The 19,721-nt window shown below is 52.7% G+C and overlaps 16 non-coding genes across 16 annotated transcripts; all 16 read left to right on the top strand.

Annotated features, from left to right (window-relative positions):
• Positions 1-866: 866 nt before the first annotated feature.
• On the top strand, positions 867-960 carry LOC121454652. Its single transcript, XR_005975296.1, has one exon. It is a non-coding gene; the product is annotated as a small nucleolar RNA SNORD116 (small nucleolar RNA).
• Positions 961-2,105: 1,145 nt separating this feature from the next.
• On the top strand, positions 2,106-2,199 carry LOC121454646. The gene has a single exon (XR_005975295.1). It is a non-coding gene; the product is annotated as a small nucleolar RNA SNORD116 (small nucleolar RNA).
• A 1,149-nt stretch (positions 2,200-3,348) lies between these two features.
• LOC121454640 lies at positions 3,349-3,442 on the top strand. The gene has a single exon (XR_005975294.1). It is a non-coding gene; the product is annotated as a small nucleolar RNA SNORD116 (small nucleolar RNA).
• A 1,149-nt stretch (positions 3,443-4,591) lies between these two features.
• On the top strand, positions 4,592-4,685 carry LOC121454635. The gene has a single exon (XR_005975292.1). It is a non-coding gene; the product is annotated as a small nucleolar RNA SNORD116 (small nucleolar RNA).
• A 1,149-nt stretch (positions 4,686-5,834) lies between these two features.
• LOC121454629 lies at positions 5,835-5,928 on the top strand. The gene has a single exon (XR_005975290.1). It is a non-coding gene; the product is annotated as a small nucleolar RNA SNORD116 (small nucleolar RNA).
• Positions 5,929-7,076: 1,148 nt separating this feature from the next.
• LOC121454623 lies at positions 7,077-7,170 on the top strand. Its single transcript, XR_005975286.1, has one exon. It is a non-coding gene; the product is annotated as a small nucleolar RNA SNORD116 (small nucleolar RNA).
• Positions 7,171-8,322: 1,152 nt separating this feature from the next.
• On the top strand, positions 8,323-8,416 carry LOC121454610. Its single transcript, XR_005975284.1, has one exon. It is a non-coding gene; the product is annotated as a small nucleolar RNA SNORD116 (small nucleolar RNA).
• Positions 8,417-9,564: 1,148 nt separating this feature from the next.
• Positions 9,565-9,658, top strand: LOC121454603. The gene has a single exon (XR_005975283.1). It is a non-coding gene; the product is annotated as a small nucleolar RNA SNORD116 (small nucleolar RNA).
• A 1,149-nt stretch (positions 9,659-10,807) lies between these two features.
• Positions 10,808-10,901, top strand: LOC121454598. Its single transcript, XR_005975282.1, has one exon. It is a non-coding gene; the product is annotated as a small nucleolar RNA SNORD116 (small nucleolar RNA).
• Positions 10,902-12,050: 1,149 nt separating this feature from the next.
• Positions 12,051-12,144, top strand: LOC121454592. The gene has a single exon (XR_005975280.1). It is a non-coding gene; the product is annotated as a small nucleolar RNA SNORD116 (small nucleolar RNA).
• Positions 12,145-13,293: 1,149 nt separating this feature from the next.
• Positions 13,294-13,387, top strand: LOC121454585. Its single transcript, XR_005975279.1, has one exon. It is a non-coding gene; the product is annotated as a small nucleolar RNA SNORD116 (small nucleolar RNA).
• Positions 13,388-14,536: 1,149 nt separating this feature from the next.
• On the top strand, positions 14,537-14,630 carry LOC121454580. Its single transcript, XR_005975278.1, has one exon. It is a non-coding gene; the product is annotated as a small nucleolar RNA SNORD116 (small nucleolar RNA).
• A 1,149-nt stretch (positions 14,631-15,779) lies between these two features.
• Positions 15,780-15,873, top strand: LOC121454574. The gene has a single exon (XR_005975276.1). It is a non-coding gene; the product is annotated as a small nucleolar RNA SNORD116 (small nucleolar RNA).
• A 1,149-nt stretch (positions 15,874-17,022) lies between these two features.
• Positions 17,023-17,116, top strand: LOC121454568. The gene has a single exon (XR_005975273.1). It is a non-coding gene; the product is annotated as a small nucleolar RNA SNORD116 (small nucleolar RNA).
• A 1,149-nt stretch (positions 17,117-18,265) lies between these two features.
• LOC121454563 lies at positions 18,266-18,359 on the top strand. Its single transcript, XR_005975272.1, has one exon. It is a non-coding gene; the product is annotated as a small nucleolar RNA SNORD116 (small nucleolar RNA).
• Positions 18,360-19,508: 1,149 nt separating this feature from the next.
• LOC121454557 lies at positions 19,509-19,602 on the top strand. The gene has a single exon (XR_005975269.1). It is a non-coding gene; the product is annotated as a small nucleolar RNA SNORD116 (small nucleolar RNA).
• Positions 19,603-19,721: the final 119 nt, after the last annotated feature.

The raw sequence follows: 19,721 nt of genomic DNA, 5'->3' as shown, positions 1-19,721 counted from the left end.
GTGGGCGTGTCTTTGTTCATTAATCCAGTGAGCTGGTTTCTGTGCTGACTTTATTCAGAGCAGCCTCCGATGATATTTATTTATTTATTCATTTATTTATGTATCTATCCATTCATTCATTTATTTTGAGTAAGATAGTGCTTGCTGGTGTTGCAGTAGCTGGATGTGTTGGGCTTACAGATATTAGTTGAATGGCTGCAGTGAGGGCCAAATATCACCTTCAAGGCCACGGAGGGTGCCAGGCTCAGGCCAAGCCCTGAGACTTGAATAGTTTGCTGTCAGCCATCTGGAACACCATGCTGGAGGGTTTGGACAGAGCAGGGGAGCTGGCAGAACACTTGTTGCCCGATCATCCCACTGAGACCCACCAGCTCAAGCCCCCCCAGAGCCAGTTTCATGGCTCCCACTGTAACGAGGGCCTGTGCTTTTATGTCTTTACAGTGTTGCTTCTGTGGCACACACGGCCACAGGGCAGACAGAATGGCCCAACACCCCAGGCCATGCCTAGGGCTGATGGCAGCAGCCTGAGCCTATTGCACTGTTGTCCACTGGTGTTGGTGACTTGCTTGCAGCAGAAGGCCCGAGGACCAAGGTAAGCATGACATGAATTGGAAGCACGAGCTGACGATTGTCGGGTCTTGGTGGTGCTGCGAGGTGTGCCCATTCGTGCCTCCAGACCAGTCTGCACCTGCCTCTAGCAGACTTAGGTCCTCAAGGTGCTCCTGCCTTCCATGCATGGACCCATTGCAACCTCCCTTTCCCATTTGGGGCACGTCTGGGCAGTTCTCGCACTCCCCAACACCCACCCTGGCTTGAGAGGAGACCTACCTCTGAAAGTCTCTGGGCCAGGCCACTCCAGCGTGCTTGGATCGATGATGATTCCCAGTCAATCATTCCTTGGAAAAGCTGAACAAAATGAGTGAAAACTCAGTACCACCGCTCTCATCGAGACTGAGGTCCTGCACCTTGGGTCACCCAGGTCCTCTGGGAGTAGGATACGGGAATGCCAACCACTCCCCTGCTCCTGCCCACCTCCAGCAGTGGCATAGCATCTCTTAGAGTGAAGTCCTGTGGGGAAGGCTTAGTGCACTTTGACATTTGCATTAGCAAGAGAGAGGTTTGCAGGTGCCAGTAGCCCTGGCTGTCAGTTTGTCAGACCTGCTCAGGGAATAGGAGGCATGGTTTGCTCAGGGAACATGTCCAAAGAGAGCTGAGTCCTGAGCCTTGATCTTGAGACTGCCAGGTGGGCGTGTCTTTGTTCATTAATCCAGTGAGCTGGTTTCTGTGCTGACTTTATTCAGAGCAGCCTCCGATGATATTTATTTATATATTCATTTATTTATGTATCTATCCATTCATTCATTTATTTTGAGTAAGATAGTGCTTGCTGGTGTTGCAGTAGCTGGATGTGTTGGGCTTACAGATATTAGTTGAATGGCTGCAGAGAGGGCCAAATATCACCTTCAAGGCCACTGATGGTGCCAGTCTCAGGCCAAGCCCTGAGACTTGAATAGTTTGCTGTCAGCCATCTGGCACACCATGCTGGAGGGTTTGGACAGAGCAGGGGAGCTGGCAGAACACTTGTTGCCCGATCATCCCACTGAGACCCACCAGCTCAAGCCCTCCCAGAGCCAGTTTCATGCCTTTCACTGTAACGAGGGCCTGTGCTTTTATGTCTTCACAGTGTTGCATCTGTGGCACCAATGGCCACAGGGCAGACAGAATGGCCCAACACCCCAGGCCATGCCTACGACTGATGGCAGCAGCCTGAGCCTATCGCACTGTTGCCCACTGGTGTTGGTGACTTGCAGCAGAAGGCCCGAGGACCAAGGTAAGCATGACATGAATTGGAAGCACGAGCTGACGATTGTCGGGTCTTGGTGGTGCTGCGAGGTGTGCACATTCGTGCCTCCAGACCAGTCTGCACCTGCCTGTAGCAGACTTAGGTCCTCAAGGTGCTCCTGCCTTCCATGCATGGACCAATTGCAACCTCCATTTCCCAGATGGGGCACGTCTGGGCAGTTCTCGCACTCCCCAACACCCACCCTGGCTTGAGAGGAGACCTACCTCTGAAAGTCTCTGGGCCAGGCCACTCCAGCGTGCTTGGATCGATGATGATTCCCAGTCAATCATTCCTTGGAAAAGCTGAACAAAATGAGTGAAAACTCAGTACCACCGCTCTCATCGAGACTGAGGTCCTGCACCTTGGGTCACCCAGGTCCTCTGGGAGTAGGATACGGGAATGCCAACCACTCCCCTGCTCCTGCCCACCTCCAGCAGTGGCATAGCATCTCTTAGAGTGAAGTCCTGTGGGGAAGGCTTAGTGCACTTTGACATTTGCATTAGCAAGAGAGAGGTTTGCAGGTGCCAGTAGCCCTGGCTGTCAGTTTGTCAGACCTGCTCAGGGAATAGTAGGCATGGTTTGCTCAGGGAACATGTCCAAAGAGAGCTGAGTCCTGAGCCTTGATCTTGAGACTTCCAGGTGGGCGTGTCTTTGTTCATTAATCCAGTGAGCTGGTTTCTGTGCTGACTTTATTCAGAGCAGCCTCCGATGATATTTATTTATTTATTCATTTATTTATGTATCTATCCATTCATTCATTTATTTTGAGTAAGATAGTGCTTGCTGGTGTTGCAGTAGCTGGATGTGTTGGGCTTACAGATATTAGTTGAATGGCTGCAGTGAGGGCCAAATATCACCTTCAAGGCCACGGAGGGTGCCAGGCTCAGGCCAAGCCCTGAGACTTGAATAGTTTGCTGTCAGCCATCTGGAACACCATGCTGGAGGGTTTGGACAGAGCAGGGGAGCTGGCAGAACACTTGTTGCCCGATCATCCCACTGAGACCCACCAGCTCAAGCCCCCCCAGAGCCAGTTTCATGGCTCCCACTGTAACGAGGGCCTGTGCTTTTATGTCTTTACAGTGTTGCTTCTGTGGCACACACGGCCACAGGGCAGACAGAATGGCCCAACACCCCAGGCCATGCCTAGGGCTGATGGCAGCAGCCTGAGCCTATTGCACTGTTGTCCACTGGTGTTGGTGACTTGCTTGCAGCAGAAGGCCCGAGGACCAAGGTAAGCATGACATGAATTGGAAGCACGAGCTGACGATTGTCGGGTCTTGGTGGTGCTGCGAGGTGTGCCCATTCGTGCCTCCAGACCAGTCTGCACCTGCCTCTAGCAGACTTAGGTCCTCAAGGTGCTCCTGCCTTCCATGCATGGACCCATTGCAACCTCCCTTTCCCATTTGGGGCACGTCTGGGCAGTTCTCGCACTCCCCAACACCCACCCTGGCTTGAGAGGAGACCTACCTCTGAAAGTCTCTGGGCCAGGCCACTCCAGCGTGCTTGGATCGATGATGATTCCCAGTCAATCATTCCTTGGAAAAGCTGAACAAAATGAGTGAAAACTCAGTACCACCGCTCTCATCGAGACTGAGGTCCTGCACCTTGGGTCACCCAGGTCCTCTGGGAGTAGGATACGGGAATGCCAACCACTCCCCTGCTCCTGCCCACCTCCAGCAGTGGCATAGCATCTCTTAGAGTGAAGTCCTGTGGGGAAGGCTTAGTGCACTTTGACATTTGCATTAGCAAGAGAGAGGTTTGCAGGTGCCAGTAGCCCTGGCTGTCAGTTTGTCAGACCTGCTCAGGGAATAGGAGGCATGGTTTGCTCAGGGAACATGTCCAAAGAGAGCTGAGTCCTGAGCCTTGATCTTGAGACTGCCAGGTGGGCGTGTCTTTGTTCATTAATCCAGTGAGCTGGTTTCTGTGCTGACTTTATTCAGAGCAGCCTCCGATGATATTTATTTATATATTCATTTATTTATGTATCTATCCATTCATTCATTTATTTTGAGTAAGATAGTGCTTGCTGGTGTTGCAGTAGCTGGATGTGTTGGGCTTACAGATATTAGTTGAATGGCTGCAGAGAGGGCCAAATATCACCTTCAAGGCCACTGATGGTGCCAGTCTCAGGCCAAGCCCTGAGACTTGAATAGTTTGCTGTCAGCCATCTGGCACACCATGCTGGAGGGTTTGGACAGAGCAGGGGAGCTGGCAGAACACTTGTTGCCCGATCATCCCACTGAGACCCACCAGCTCAAGCCCTCCCAGAGCCAGTTTCATGCCTTTCACTGTAACGAGGGCCTGTGCTTTTATGTCTTCACAGTGTTGCATCTGTGGCACCAATGGCCACAGGGCAGACAGAATGGCCCAACACCCCAGGCCATGCCTACGACTGATGGCAGCAGCCTGAGCCTATCGCACTGTTGCCCACTGGTGTTGGTGACTTGCTTGCAGCAGAAGGCCCGAGGACCAAGGTAAGCATGACATGAATTGGAAGCACGAGCTGACGATTGTCGGGTCTTGGTGGTGCTGCGAGGTGTGCACATTCGTGCCTCCAGACCAGTCTGCACCTGCCTGTAGCAGACTTAGGTCCTCAAGGTGCTCCTGCCTTCCATGCATGGACCAATTGCAACCTCCATTTCCCAGATGGGGCACGTCTGGGCAGTTCTCGCACTCCCCAACACCCACCCTGGCTTGAGAGGAGACCTACCTCTGAAAGTCTCTGGGCCAGGCCACTCCAGCGTGCTTGGATCGATGATGATTCCCAGTCAATCATTCCTTGGAAAAGCTGAACAAAATGAGTGAAAACTCAGTACCACCGCTCTCATCGAGACTGAGGTCCTGCACCTTGGGTCACCCAGGTCCTCTGGGAGTAGGATACGGGAATGCCAACCACTCCCCTGCTCCTGCCCACCTCCAGCAGTGGCATAGCATCTCTTAGAGTGAAGTCCTGTGGGGAAGGCTTAGTGCACTTTGACATTTGCATTAGCAAGAGAGAGGTTTGCAGGTGCCAGTAGCCCTGGCTGTCAGTTTGTCAGACCTGCTCAGGGAATAGTAGGCATGGTTTGCTCAGGGAACATGTCCAAAGAGAGCTGAGTCCTGAGCCTTGATCTTGAGACTTCCAGGTGGGCGTGTCTTTGTTCATTAATCCAGTGAGCTGGTTTCTGTGCTGACTTTATTCAGAGCAGCCTCCGATGATATTTATTTATTTATTCATTTATTTATGTATCTATCCATTCATTCATTTATTTTGAGTAAGATAGTGCTTGCTGGTGTTGCAGTAGCTGGATGTGTTGGGCTTACAGATATTAGTTGAATGGCTGCAGTGAGGGCCAAATATCACCTTCAAGGCCACGGAGGGTGCCAGGCTCAGGCCAAGCCCTGAGACTTGAATAGTTTGCTGTCAGCCATCTGGAACACCATGCTGGAGGGTTTGGACAGAGCAGGGGAGCTGGCAGAACACTTGTTGCCCGATCATCCCACTGAGACCCACCAGCTCAAGCCCCCCCAGAGCCAGTTTCATGGCTCCCACTGTAACGAGGGCCTGTGCTTTTATGTCTTTACAGTGTTGCTTCTGTGGCACGCACGGCCACAGGGCAGACAGAATGGCCCAACACCCCAGGCCATGCCTAGGGCTGATGGCAGCAGCCTGAGCCTATTGCACTGTTGTCCACTGGTGTTGGTGACTTGCTTGCAGCAGAAGGCCCGAGGACCAAGGTAAGCATGACATGAATTGGAAGCACGAGCTGACGATTGTCGGGTCTTGGTGGTGCTGCGAGCTGTGCCCATTCGTGCCTCCAGACCAGTCTGCACCTGCCTGTAGCAGACTTAGGTCCTCAACGTGCTCCTGCCTTCCATGCATGGACCAATTGCAACCTCCCTTTCCCAGATGGGGCACGTCTGGGCAGTTCTTGCACTCCCCAACACCCACCCTGGCTTGAGAGGAGACCTACCTCTGAAAGTCTCTGGGCCAGGCCACTCCAGCGTGCTTGGATCGATGATGATTCCCAGTCAATCATTCCTTGGAAAAGCTGAACAAAATGAGTGAAAACTCAGTACCACCGCTCTCATCGAGACTGAGGTCCTGCACCTTGGGTCACCCAGGTCCTCTGGGAGTAGGATACGGGAATGCCAACCACTCCCCTGCTCCTGCCCACCTCCAGCAGTGGCATAGCATCTCTTAGAGTGAAGTCCTGTGGGGAAGGCTTAGTGCACTTAGACATTTGCATTAGCAAGAGAGAGGTTTGCAGGTGCCAGTAGCCCTGGCTGTCAGTTTGTCAGACCTGCTCAGGGAATAGGAGGCATGGATTGCTCAGGGAACATGTCCAAAGAGAGCTGAGTCCTGAGCCTTGATCTTGAGACTGCCAGTTGGGCGTGTCCTTGTTCATCAATCCAGTGAGCTGGTTTCCGGGCTGACTTTATTCAGAGCAGCCTCCGATGATATTTATTTATTTATTCATTTACTTATGTATCTATCCATTCATTCATTTATTTTGAGTAAGAGAGTGCTTGCTGGTGTTGCAGTAGCTGGATGTGTTGGGCTTACAGATATTAGTTGAATGGCTGCAGAGAGGGCCAAATATCACCTTCAAGGCCACGGAGGGTGCCAGGCTCAGGCCAAGCCCTGAGACTTGAATAGTTTGCTGTCAGCCATCTGGCAAACCATGCTGGAGGGTTTGGACAGAGCAGGGGAGCTGGCAGAACACTTGTTGCCCGATCATCCCACTGAGCCCCACCAGCTCAAGCCCTCCCAGAGCCAGTTTCATGCCTTTCACTGTATCGAGGGCCTGTGCTTTTATGTCTTTACAGTGTTGCTTCTGTGGCACCAATGGCCACAGGGCAGAGAGAATGGCCCAACACCCCAGGCCATGCCTACGACTGATGGCAGCAGCCTGAGCCTATCGCACTGTTGTCCACTGGTGTTGGTGACTTGCTTGCAGCTAAGGCCCGAGGACCAATGTAAGCATCACATGAATTGGAAGCACGAGCTGACGATTGTCGGGTCTTGGTGGTGCTGCGAGGTGTGCCCATTCGTGCCTCCAGACCAGTCTGCACCTGCCTGTAGCAGACTTAGGTCCTCAAGGTGCTCCTGCCTTCCATGCATGGACCCATTGCAACCTCCCTTTCCCAGATGGGGCACGTCTGGGCAGTTCTCGCACTCCCCAACACCCACCCTGGCTTGAGAGGAGACCTACCTCTGAAAGTCTCTGGGCCAGGCCACTCCAGCGTGCTTGGATCGATGATGATTCCCAGTCAATCATTCCTTGGAAAAGCTGAACAAAATGAGTGAAAACTCAGTACCACCGCTCTCATCGAGACTGAGGTCCTGCACCTTGGGTCACCCAGGTCCTCTGGGAGTAGGATACGGGAATGCCAACCACTCCCCTGCTCCTGCCCACCTCCAGCAGTGGCATAGCATCTCTTAGAGTGAAGTCCTGTGGGGAAGGCTTAGTGCACTTTGACATTTGCATTAGCAAGAGAGAGGTTTGCAGGTGCCAGTAGCCCTGGCTGTCAGTTTGTCAGACCTGCTCAGGGAATAGTAGGCATGGTTTGCTCAGGGAACATGTCCAAAGAGAGCTGAGTCCTGAGCCTTGATCTTGAGACTTCCAGGTGGGCGTGTCTTTGTTCATTAATCCAGTGAGCTGGTTTCTGTGCTGACTTTATTCAGAGCAGCCTCCGATGATATTTATTTATATTTCATTTATTTATTTATGTATCTATCCATTCATTCATTTATTTTGAGTAAGATAGTGCTTGCTGGTGTTGCAGTAGCTGGATGTGTTGGGCTTACAGATATTAGTTGAATGGCTGCAGAGAGGGCCAAATATCACCTTCAAGGCCACTGATGGTGCCAGTCTCAGGCCAAGCCCTGAGACTTGAATAGTTTGCTGTCAGCCATCTGGCACACCATGCTGGAGGGTTTGTACAGAGCAGGGGAGCTGGCAGAACACTTGTTGCCCGATCATCCCACTGAGACCCACCAGCTCAAGCCCCCCCAGAGCCAGTTTCATGGCTCCCACTGTAACGAGGGCTTGTGCTTTTATGTCTTTACAGTGTTGCTTCTGTGGCACGCACAGCCACAGGGCAGACAGAATGGCCCAACACCCCAGGCCATGCCTACGACTGATGGCAGCAGCCTGAGCCTATTGCACTGTTGTCCACTGGTGTTGGTGACTTGCTTGCAGCAGAAGGCCCGAGGACCAAGGTAAGCATGACATGAATTGGAAGCACGAGCTGACGATTGTCGGGTCTTGGTGGTGCTGCGAGGTGTGCCCATTCGTGCCTCCAGACCAGTCTGCACCTGCCTGTAGCAGACTTAGGTCCTCAAGGTGCTCCTGCCTTCCATGCATGGACCCATTGCAACCTCCCTTTCCCATTTGGGGCACGTCTGGGCAGTTCTCGCACTCCCCAACACCCACCCTGGCTTGAGAGGAGACCTACCTCTGAAAGTCTCTGGGCCAGGCCACTCCAGCGTGCTTGGATCGATGATGATTCCCAGTCAATCATTCCTTGGAAAAGCTGAACAAAATGAGTGAAAACTCAGTACCACCGCTCTCATCGAGACTGAGGTCCTGCACCTTGGGTCACCCAGGTCCTCTGGGAGTAGGATACGGGAATGCCAACCACTCCCCTGCTCCTGCCCACCTCAAGCAGTGGCATAGCATCTCTTAGAGTGAAGTCCTGTGGGGAAGGCTTAGTGCACTTTGACATTTGCATTAGCAAGACAGAGGTTTGCAGGTGCCAGTAGCCCTGGCTGTCAGTTTTTCAGACGTGCTCAGGGAATAGGAGGCATGGTTTGCTCAGGGAACATGTCCAAAGAGAGCTGAGTCCTGAGGCTTGATCTTGAGACTTCCAGTTGGGCGTGTCTTTGTTCATCAATCCAGTGAGCTGGTTTCTGTGCTGACTTTATTCAGATCAGCCTCCGATGATATTTATTTATTTATACATTTACTTATGTATCTATCCATTCATTCATTTATTTTAAGTAAGATAGTGCTTGCTGGTGTTGCAGTAGCTGGATGTGTTGGTCTTACAGATATTAGTTGAATGGCTGCAGAGAGGGCCAAATATCACCTTCAAGGCCACGGATGGTGCCAGGCTTAGGCCAAGCCCTGAGACTTGAATAGTTTGCTGTCAGCCATCTGGCAAACCATGCTGGAGGGTTTGGGCAGAGCAGGGGAGCTGGCAGAACACTTGTTGCCCGATCATCCCACTGAGACCCACCAGCTCAAGCCCTCCCAGAGCCAGTTTCATGGCTCCCACTGTAACGAGGGCCTGTGCTTTTATGTCTTTACAGTGTTGCTTCTGTGGCACGCACAGCCACAGGGCAGACAGAATGGCCCAACACCCCAGGCCATGCCTAGGGCTGATGGCAGCAGCCTGAGCCTATTGCACTGTTGTCCACTGGTGTTGGTGACTTGCTTGCAGAGAAGGCCCGAGGACCAAGGTAAGCATGACATGAATTGGAAGCACGAGCTGACGATTGTCGGGTCTTGGTGGTGCTGCGAGGTGTGCCCATTCGTGCCTCCAGACCAGTCTGCACCTGCCTCTAGCAGACTTAGGTCCTCAAGGTGCTCCTGCCTTCCATGCATGGACCCATTGCAACCTCCCTTTCCCATTTGGGGCACGTCTGGGCAGTTCTCGCACTCCCCAACACCCACCCTGGCTTGAGAGGAGACCTACCTCTGAAAGTCTCTGGGCCAGGCCACTCCAGCGTGCTTGGATCGATGATGATTCCCAGTCAATCATTCCTTGGAAAAGCTGAACAAAATGAGTGAAAACTCAGTACCACCGCTCTCATCGAGACTGAGGTCCTGCACCTTGGGTCACCCAGGTCCTCTGGGAGTAGGATACGGGAATGCCAACCACTCCCCTGCTCCTGCCCACCTCCAGCAGTGGCATAGCATCTCTTAGAGTGAAGTCCTGTGGGGAAGGCTTAGTGCACTTTGACATTTGCATTAGCAAGACAGAGGTTTGCAGGTGCCAGTAGCCCTGGCTGTCAGTTTGTCAGACCTGCTCAGGGAATAGGAGGCATGGTTTGCTCAGGGAACATGTCCAAAGAGAGCTGAGTCCTGAGCCTTGATCTTGAGACTGCCAGTTGGGCGTGTCCTTGTTCATCAATCCAGTGAGCTGGTTTCCTGGCTGACTTTATTCAGAGCAGCCTCCGATGATATTTATTTATTTATTCATTTACTTATGTATCTATCCATTCATTCATTTATTTTGAGTAAGATAGTGCTTGCTGGTGTTGCAGTAGCTGGATGTGTTGGTCTTACAGATATTAGTTGAATGGCTGCAGAGAGGGCCAAATATCACCTTCAAGGCCACGGATGGTGCCAGGCTTAGGCCAAGCCCTGAGACTTGAATAGTTTGCTGTCAGCCATCTGGCAAACCATGCTGGAGGGTTTGGGCAGAGCAGGGGAGCTGGCAGAACACTTGTTGCCCGATCATCCCACTGAGACCCACCAGCTCAAGCCCTCCCAGAGCCAGTTTCATGGCTCCCACTGTAACGAGGGCCTGTGCTTTTATGTCTTTACAGTGTTGCTTCTGTGGCACGCACAGCCACAGGGCAGACAGAATGGCCCAACACCCCAGGCCATGCCTAGGGCTGATGGCAGCAGCCTGAGCCTATTGCACTGTTGTCCACTGGTGTTGGTGACTTGCTTGCAGCAGAAGGCCCGAGGACCAAGGTAAGCATGACATGAATTGGAAGCACGAGCTGACGATTGTCGGGTCTTGGTGGTGCTGCGAGGTGTGCCCATTCGTGCCTCCAGACCAGTCTGCACCTGCCTGTAGCAGACTTAGGTCCTCAAGGTGCTCCTGCCTTCCATGCATGGACCCATTGCAACCTCCCTTTCCCATTTGGGGCACGTCTGGGCAGTTCTCGCACTCCCCAACACCCACCCTGGCTTGAGAGGAGACCTACCTCTGAAAGTCTCTGGGCCAGGCCACTCCAGCGTGCTTGGATCGATGATGATTCCCAGTCAATCATTCCTTGGAAAAGCTGAACAAAATGAGTGAAAACTCAGTACCACCGCTCTCATCGAGACTGAGGTCCTGCACCTTGGGTCACCCAGGTCCTCTGGGAGTAGGATACGGGAATGCCAACCACTCCCCTGCTCCTGCCCACCTCCAGCAGTGGCATAGCATCTCTTAGAGTGAAGTCCTGTGGGGAAGGCTTAGTGCACTTTGACATTTGCATTAGCAAGACAGAGGTTTGCAGGTGCCAGTAGCCCTGGCTGTCAGTTTGTCAGACGTGCTCAGGGAATAGGAGGCATGGTTTGCTCAGGGAACATGTCCAAAGAGAGCTGAGTCCTGAGGCTTGATCTTGAGACTGCCAGTTGGGCGTGTCTTTGTTCATCAATCCAGTGAGCTGGTTTCTGTGCTGACTTTATTCAGATCAGCCTCCGATGATATTTATTTATTTATACATTTACTTATGTATCTATCCATTCATTCATTTATTTTGAGTAAGATAGTGCTTGCTGGTGTTGCAGTAGCTGGATGTGTTGGTCTTACAGATATTAGTTGAATGGCTGCAGAGAGGGCCAAATATCACCTTCAAGGCCACGGATGGTGCCAGGCTTAGGCCAAGCCCTGAGACTTGAATAGTTTGCTGTCAGCCATCTGGCAAACCATGCTGGAGGGTTTGGGCAGAGCAGGGGAGCTGGCAGAACACTTGTTGCCCGATCATCCCACTGAGACCCACCAGCTCAAGCCCTCCCAGAGCCAGTTTCATGGCTCCCACTGTAACGAGGGCCTGTGCTTTTATGTCTTTACAGTGTTGCTTCTGTGGCACGCACAGCCACAGGGCAGACAGAATGGCCCAACACCCCAGGCCATGCCTAGGGCTGATGGCAGCAGCCTGAGCCTATTGCACTGTTGTCCACTGGTGTTGGTGACTTGCTTGCAGCAGAAGGCCCGAGGACCAAGGTAAGCATGACATGAATTGGAAGCACGAGCTGACGATTGTCGGGTCTTGGTGGTGCTGCGAGGTGTGCCCATTCGTGCCTCCAGACCAGTCTCCACCTGCCTGTAGCAGACTTAGGTCCTCAACGTGCTCCTGCCTTCCATGCATGGACCAATTGCAACCTCCCTCTCCCAGATGGGGCACGTCTGGGCAGTTCTCGCACTCCCCAACACCCACCCTGGCTTGAGAGGAGACCTACCTCTGAAAGTCTCTGGGCCAGGCCACTCCAGCGTGCTTGGATCGATGATGATTCCCAGTCAATCATTCCTTGGAAAAGCTGAACAAAATGAGTGAAAACTCAGTACCACCGCTCTCATCGAGACTGAGGTCCTGCACCTTGGGTCACCCAGGTCCTCTGGGAGTAGGATACGGGAATGCCAACCACTCCCCTGCTCCTGCCCACCTCCAGCAGTGGCATAGCATCTCTTAGAGTGAAGTCCTGTGGGGAAGGCTTAGTGCACTTTGACATTTGCATTAGCAAGACAGAGGTTTGCAGGTGCCAGTAGCCCTGGCTGTCAGTTTGTCAGACGTGCTCAGGGAATAGGAGGCATGGTTTGCTCAGGGAACATGTCCAAAGAGAGCTGAGTCCTGAGGCTTGATCTTGAGACTGCCAGTTGGGCGTGTCTTTGTTCATCAATCCAGTGAGCTGGTTTCTGTGCTGACTTTATTCAGATCAGCCTCCGATGATATTTATTTATTTATACATTTACTTATGTATCTATCCATTCATTCATTTATTTTGAGTAAGATAGTGCTTGCTGGTGTTGCAGTAGCTGGATGTGTTGGTCTTACAGATATTAGTTGAATGGCTGCAGAGAGGGCCAAATATCACCTTCAAGGCCACGGATGGTGCCAGGCTTAGGCCAAGCCCTGAGACTTGAATAGTTTGCTGTCAGCCATCTGGCAAACCATGCTGGAGGGTTTGGGCAGAGCAGGGGAGCTGGCAGAACACTTGTTGCCCGATCATCCCACTGAGACCCACCAGCTCAAGCCCTCCCAGAGCCAGTTTCATGGCTCCCACTGTAACGAGGGCCTGTGCTTTTATGTCTTTACAGTGTTGCTTCTGTGGCACGCACAGCCACAGGGCAGACAGAATGGCCCAACACCCCAGGCCATGCCTAGGGCTGATGGCAGCAGCCTGAGCCTATTGCACTGTTGTCCACTGGTGTTGGTGACTTGCTTGCAGCAGAAGGCCCGAGGACCAAGGTAAGCATGACATGAATTGGAAGCACGAGCTGACGATTGTCGGGTCTTGGTGGTGCTGCGAGGTGTGCCCATTCGTGCCTCCAGACCAGTCTGCACCTGCCTCTAGCAGACTTAGGTCCTCAAGGTGCTCCTGCCTTCCATGCATGGACCCATTGCAACCTCCCTTTCCCATTTGGGGCACGTCTGGGCAGGTCTCGCACTCCCCAACACCCACCCTGGCTTGAGAGGAGACCTACCTCTGAAAGTCTCTGGGCCAGGCCACTCCAGCGTGCTTGGATCGATGATGATTCCCAGTCAATCATTCCTTGGAAAAGCTGAACAAAATGAGTGAAAACTCAGTACCACCGCTCTCATCGAGACTGAGGTCCTGCACCTTGGGTCACCCAGGTCCTCTGGGAGTAGGATACGGGAATGCCAACCACTCCCCTGCTCCTGCCCACCTCCAGCAGTGGCATAGCATCTCTTAGAGTGAAGTCCTGTGGGGAAGGCTTAGTGCACTTTGACATTTGCATTAGCAAGAGAGAGGTTTGCAGGTGCCAGTAGCCCTGGCTGTCAGTTTGTCAGACCTGCTCAGGGAATAGGAGGCATGGTTTGCTCAGGGAACATGTCCAAAGAGAGCTGAGTCCTGAGCCTTGATCTTGAGACTGCCAGTTGGGCGTTTCCTTGTTCATCACTCCAGTGAGGTGGTTCCCGGGCTGACTTTATTCAGAGCAGCCTCCGATGATATTTATTTATTTATTCATTTACTTATGTATCTATCCATTCATTCATTCATTTTGAGTAAGAGAGTGCTTGCTGGTGTTGCAGTAGCTGGATGTGTTGGGCTTACAGATATTAGTTGAATGGATGCAGAGAGGGCCAAATATCACCTTCAAGGCCACGGATGGTGCCAGGCTTAGGCCAAGCCCTGAGACTTGAATAGTTTGCTGTCAGCCATCTGGCAAACCATGCTGGAGGGTTTGGGCAGAGCAGGGGAGCTGGCAGAACACTTGTTGCCCGATCATCCCACTGAGACCCACCAGCTCAAGCCCTCCCAGATCCAGTTTCATGGCTCCCACTGTAACGAGGGCCTGTGCTTTTATGTCTTTACAGTGTTGCTTCTGTGGCACGCACAGCCACAGGGCAGACAGAATGGCCCAACACCCCAGGCCATGCCTAGGGTTGATGGCAGCAGCCTGAGCCTATTGCACTGTTGTCCACTGGTGTTGGTGACTTGCTTGCAGCAGAAGGCCCGAGGACCAAGGTAAGCATGACATGAATTGGAAGCACGAGCTGACGATTGTCGGGTCTTGGTGGTGCTGCGAGGTGTGCCCATTCGTGCCTCCAGACCAGTCTGCACCTGCCTGTAGCAGACTTAGGTCCTCAAGGTGCTCCTGCCTTCCATGCATGGACCCATTGCAACCTCCCTTTCCCATTTGGGGCACGTCTGGGCAGTTCTCGCACTCCCCAACACCCACCCTGGCTTGAGAGGAGACCTACCTCTGAAAGTCTCTGGGCCAGGCCACTCCAGCGTGCTTGGATCGATGATGATTCCCAGTCAATCATTCCTTGGAAAAGCTGAACAAAATGAGTGAAAACTCAGTACCACCGCTCTCATCGAGACTGAGGTCCTGCACCTTGGGTCACCCAGGTCCTCTGGGAGTAGGATACGGGAATGCCAACCACTCCCCTGCTCCTGCCCACCTCCAGCAGTGGCATAGCATCTCTTAGAGTGAAGTCCTGTGGGGAAGGCTTAGTGCACTTTGACATTTGCATTAGCAAGAGAGAGGTTTGCAGGTGCCAGTAGCCCTGGCTGTCAGTTTGTCAGACCTGCTCAGGGAATAGGAGGCATGGTTTGCTCAGGGAACATGTCCAAAGAGAGCTGAGTCCTGAGCCTTGATCTTGAGACTGCCAGTTGGGCGTGTCCTTGTTCATCAATCCAGTGAGCTGGTTTCCAGGCTGACTTTATTCAGAGCAGCCTCCGATGATATTTATTTATTTATTCATTTACTTATGTATCTATCCATTCATTCATTTATTTTGAGTAAGATAGTGCTTGCTGGTGTTGCAGTAGCTGGATGTGTTGGTCTTACAGATATTAGTTGAATGGCTGCAGAGAGGGCCAAATATCACCTTCAAGGCCACGGATGGTCCCAGGCTTAGGCCAAGCCCTGAGACTTGAATAGTTTGCTGTCAGCCATCTGGCAAACCATGCTGGAGGGTTTGGGCAGAGCAGGGGAGCTGGCAGAACACTTGTTGCCCGATCATCCCACTGAGACCCACCAGCTCAAGCCCTCCCAGATCCAGTTTCATGGCTCCCACTGTAACGAGGGCCTGTGCTTTTATGTCTTTACAGTGTTGCTTCTGTGGCACGCACAGCCACAGGGCAGACAGAATGGCCCAACACCCCAGGCCATGCCTAGGGCTGATGGCAGCAGCCTGAGCCTATTGCACTGTTGTCCACTGGTGTTGGTGACTTGCTTGCAGCAGAAGGCCCGAGGACCAAGGTAAGCATGACATGAATTGGAAGCACGAGCTGACGATTGTCGGGTCTTGGTGGTGCTGCGAGGTGTGCCCATTCGTGCCTCCAGACCAGTCTGCACCTGCCTCTAGCAGACTTAGGTCCTCAAGGTGCTCCTGCCTTCCATGCATGGACCCATTGCAACCTCCCTTTCCCATTTGGGGCACGTCTGGGCAGGTCTCGCACTCCCCAACACCCACCCTGGCTTGAGAGGAGACCTACCTCTGAAAGTCTCTGGGCCAGGCCACTCCAGCGTGCTTGGATCGATGATGATTCCCAGTCAATCATTCCTTGGAAAAGCTGAACAAAATGAGTGAAAACTCAGTACCACCGCTCTCATCGAGACTGAGGTCCTGCACCTTGGGTCACCCAGGTCCTCTGGGAGTAGGATACGGGAATGCCAACCACTCCCCTGCTCCTGCCCACCTCCAGCAGTGGCATAGCATCTCTTAGAGTGAAGTCCTGTGGGGAAGGCTTAGTGCACTTTGACATTTGCATTAGCAAGAGAGAGGTTTGCAGGTGCCAGTAGCCCTGGCTGTCAGTTTGTCAGACCTGCTCAGGGAATAGGAGGCATGGTTTGCTCAGGGAACATGTCCAAAGAGAGCTGAGTCCTGAGCCTTGATCTTGAGACTGCCAGTTGGGCGTTTCCTTGTTCATCACTCCAGTGAGGTGGTTCCCGGGCTGACTTTATTCAGAGCAGCCTCCGATGATATTTATTTATTTATTCATTTACTTATGTATCTATCCATTCATTCATTCATTTTGAGTAAGAGAGTGCTTGCTGGTGTTGCAGTAGCTGGATGTGTTGGGCTTACAGATATTAGTTGAATGGATGCAGAGAGGGCCAAATATCACCTTCAAGGCCACGGATGGTGCCAGGCTTAGGCCAAGCCCTGAGACTTGAATAGTTTGCTGTCAGCCATCTGGCACACCATGCTGGAGGGTTTGGGCAGAGCAGGGGAGCTGGCAGAACACTTGTTGCCCGATCATCCCACTGAGACCCACCAGCTCAAGCCCTCCCAGAGCCAGTTTCATGGCTCCCACTGTAACGAGGGCCTGTGCTTTTATGTCTTTACAGTGTTGCTTCTGTGGCACGCACAGCCACAGGGCAGACAGAATGGCCCAACACCCCAGGCCATGCCTAGGGTTGATGGCAGCAGCCTGAGCCTATTGCACTGTTGTCCACTGGTGTTGGTGACTTGCTTGCAGCAGAAGGCCCGAGGACCAAGGTAAGCATGACATGAATTGGAAGCACGAGCTGACGATTGTCGGGTCTTGGTGGTGCTGCGAGGTGTGCCCATTCGTGCCTCCAGACCAGTCTGCACCTGCCTCTAGCAGACTTAGGTCCTCAAGGTGCTCCTGCCTTCCATGCATGGACCCATTGCAACCTCCCTTTCCCATTTGGGGCACGTCTGGGCAGTTCTCGCACTCCCCAACACCCACCCTGGCTTGAGAGGAGACCTACCTCTGAAAGTCTCTGGGCCAGGCCACTCCAGCGTGCTTGGATCGATGATGATTCCCAGTCAATCATTCCTTGGAAAAGCTGAACAAAATGAGTGAAAACTCAGTACCACCGCTCTCATCGAGACTGAGGTCCTGCACCTTGGGTCACCCAGGTCCTCTGGGAGTAGGATACGGGAATGCCAACCACTCCCCTGCTCCTGCCCACCTCCAGCAGTGGCATAGCATCTCTTAGAGTGAAGTCCTGTGGGGAAGGCTTAGTGCACTTTGACATTTGCATTAGCAAGAGAGAGGTTTGCAGGTGCCAGTAGCCCTGGCTGTCAGTTTGTCAGACCTGCTCAGGGAATAGGAGGCATGGTTTGCTCAGGGAACATGTCCAAAGAGAGCTGAGTCCTGAGCCTTGATCTTGAGACTGCCAGTTGGGCGTGTCCTTGTTCATCAATCCAGTGAGCTGGTTTCCAGGCTGACTTTATTCAGAGCAGCCTCCGATGATATTTATTTATTTATTCATTTACTTATGTATCTATCCATTCATTCATTTATTTTGAGTAAGATAGTGCTTGCTGGTGTTGCAGTAGCTGGATGTGTTGGTCTTACAGATATTAGTTGAATGGCTGCAGAGAGGGCCAAATATCACCTTCAAGGCCACGGATGGTCCCAGGCTTAGGCCAAGCCCTGAGACTTGAATAGTTTGCTGTCAGCCATCTGGCAAACCATGCTGGAGGGTTTGGGCAGAGCAGGGGAGCTGGCAGAACACTTGTTGCCCGATCATCCCACTGAGACCCACCAGCTCAAGCCCTCCCAGATCCAGTTTCATGGCTCCCACTGTAACGAGGGCCTGTGCTTTTATGTCTTTACAGTGTTGCTTCTGTGGCACGCACAGCCACAGGGCAGACAGAATGGCCCAACACCCCAGGCCATGCCTAGGGCTGATGGCAGCAGCCTGAGCCTATTGCACTGTTGTCCACTGGTGTTGGTGACTTGCTTGCAGCAGAAGGCCCGAGGACCAAGGTAAGCATGACATGAATTGGAAGCACGAGCTGACGATTGTCGGGTCTTGGTGGTGCTGCGAGGTGTGCCCATTCGTGCCTCCAGACCAGTCTGCACCTGCCTCTAGCAGACTTAGGTCCTCAAGGTGCTCCTGCCTTCCATGCATGGACCCATTGCAACCTCCCTTTCCCATTTGGGGCACGTCTGGGCAGGTCTCGCACTCCCCAACACCCACCCTGGCTTGAGAGGAGACCTACCTCTGAAAGTCTCTGGGCCAGGCCACTCCAGCGTGCTTGGATCGATGATGATTCCCAGTCAATCATTCCTTGGAAAAGCTGAACAAAATGAGTGAAAACTCAGTACCACCGCTCTCATCGAGACTGAGGTCCTGCACCTTGGGTCACCCAGGTCCTCTGGGAGTAGGATACGGGAATGCCAACCACTCCCCTGCTCCTGCCCACCTCCAGCAGTGGCATAGCATCTCTTAGAGTGAAGTCCTGTGGGGAAGGCTTAGTGCACTTTGACATTTGCATTAGCAAGAGAGAGGTTTGCAGGTGCCAGTAGCCCTGGCTGTCAGTTTGTCAGACCTGCTCAGGGAATAGGAGGCATGGTTTGCTCAGGGAACATGTCCAAAGAGAGCTGAGTCCTGAGCCTTGATCTTGAGACTGCCAGTTGGGCGTTTCCTTGTTCATCACTCCAGTGAGGTGGTTCCCGGGCTGACTTTATTCAGAGCAGCCTCCGATGATATTTATTTATTTATTCATTTACTTATGTATCTATCCATTCATTCATTCATTTTGAGTAAGAGAGTGCTTGCTGGTGTTGCAGTAGCTGGATGTGTTGGGCTTACAGATATTAGTTGAATGGATGCAGAGAGGGCCAAATATCACCTTCAAGGCCACGGATGGTGCCAGGCTTAGGCCAAGCCCTGAGACTTGAATAGTTTGCTGTCAGCCATCTGGCACACCATGCTGGAGGGTTTGGGCAGAGCAGGGGAGCTGGCAGAACACTTGTTGCCCGATCATCCCACTGAGACCCACCAGCTCAAGCCCTCCCAGAGCCAGTTTCATGGCTCCCACTGTAACGAGGGCCTGTGCTTTTATGTCTTTACAGTGTTGCTTCTGTGGCACGCACAGCCACAGGGCAGACAGAATGGCCCAACACCCCAGGCCATGCCTAGGGTTGATGGCAGCAGCCTGAGCCTATTGCACTGTTGTCCACTGGTGTTGGTGACTTGCTTGCAGCAGAAGGCCCGAGGACCAAGGTAAGCATGACATGAATTGGAAGCACGAGCTGACGATTGTCGGGTCTTGGTGGTGCTGCGAGGTGTGCCCATTCGTGCCTCCAGACCAGTCTGCACCTGCCTCTAGCAGACTTAGGTCCTCAAGGTGCTCCTGCCTTCCATGCATGGACCCATTGCAACCTCCCTTTCCCATTTGGGGCACGTCTGGGCAGTTCTCGCACTCCCCAACACCCACCCTGGCTTGAGAGGAGACCTACCTCTGAAAGTCTCTGGGCCAGGCCACTCCAGCGTGCTTGGATCGATGATGATTCCCAGTCAATCATTCCTTGGAAAAGCTGAACAAAATGAGTGAAAACTCAGTACCACCGCTCTCATCGAGACTGAGGTCCTGCACCTTGGGTCACCCAGGTCCTCTGGGAGTAGGATACGGGAATGCCAACCACTCCCCTGCTCCTGCCCACCTCCAGCAGTGGCATAGCATCTCTTAGAGTGAAGTCCTGTGGGGAAG

Source organism: Microtus oregoni, unplaced genomic scaffold (genome assembly GCF_018167655.1).
Source record: "Microtus oregoni isolate MIOR12 unplaced genomic scaffold, Mior012 000000F_ref0000247, whole genome shotgun sequence".
Classification (NCBI taxonomy): Eukaryota; Metazoa; Chordata; class Mammalia; order Rodentia; family Cricetidae; genus Microtus; species Microtus oregoni.
Note: the sequence above shows the minus strand (reverse complement) of the source record. Positions and strands in the feature narration are given on the sequence as shown.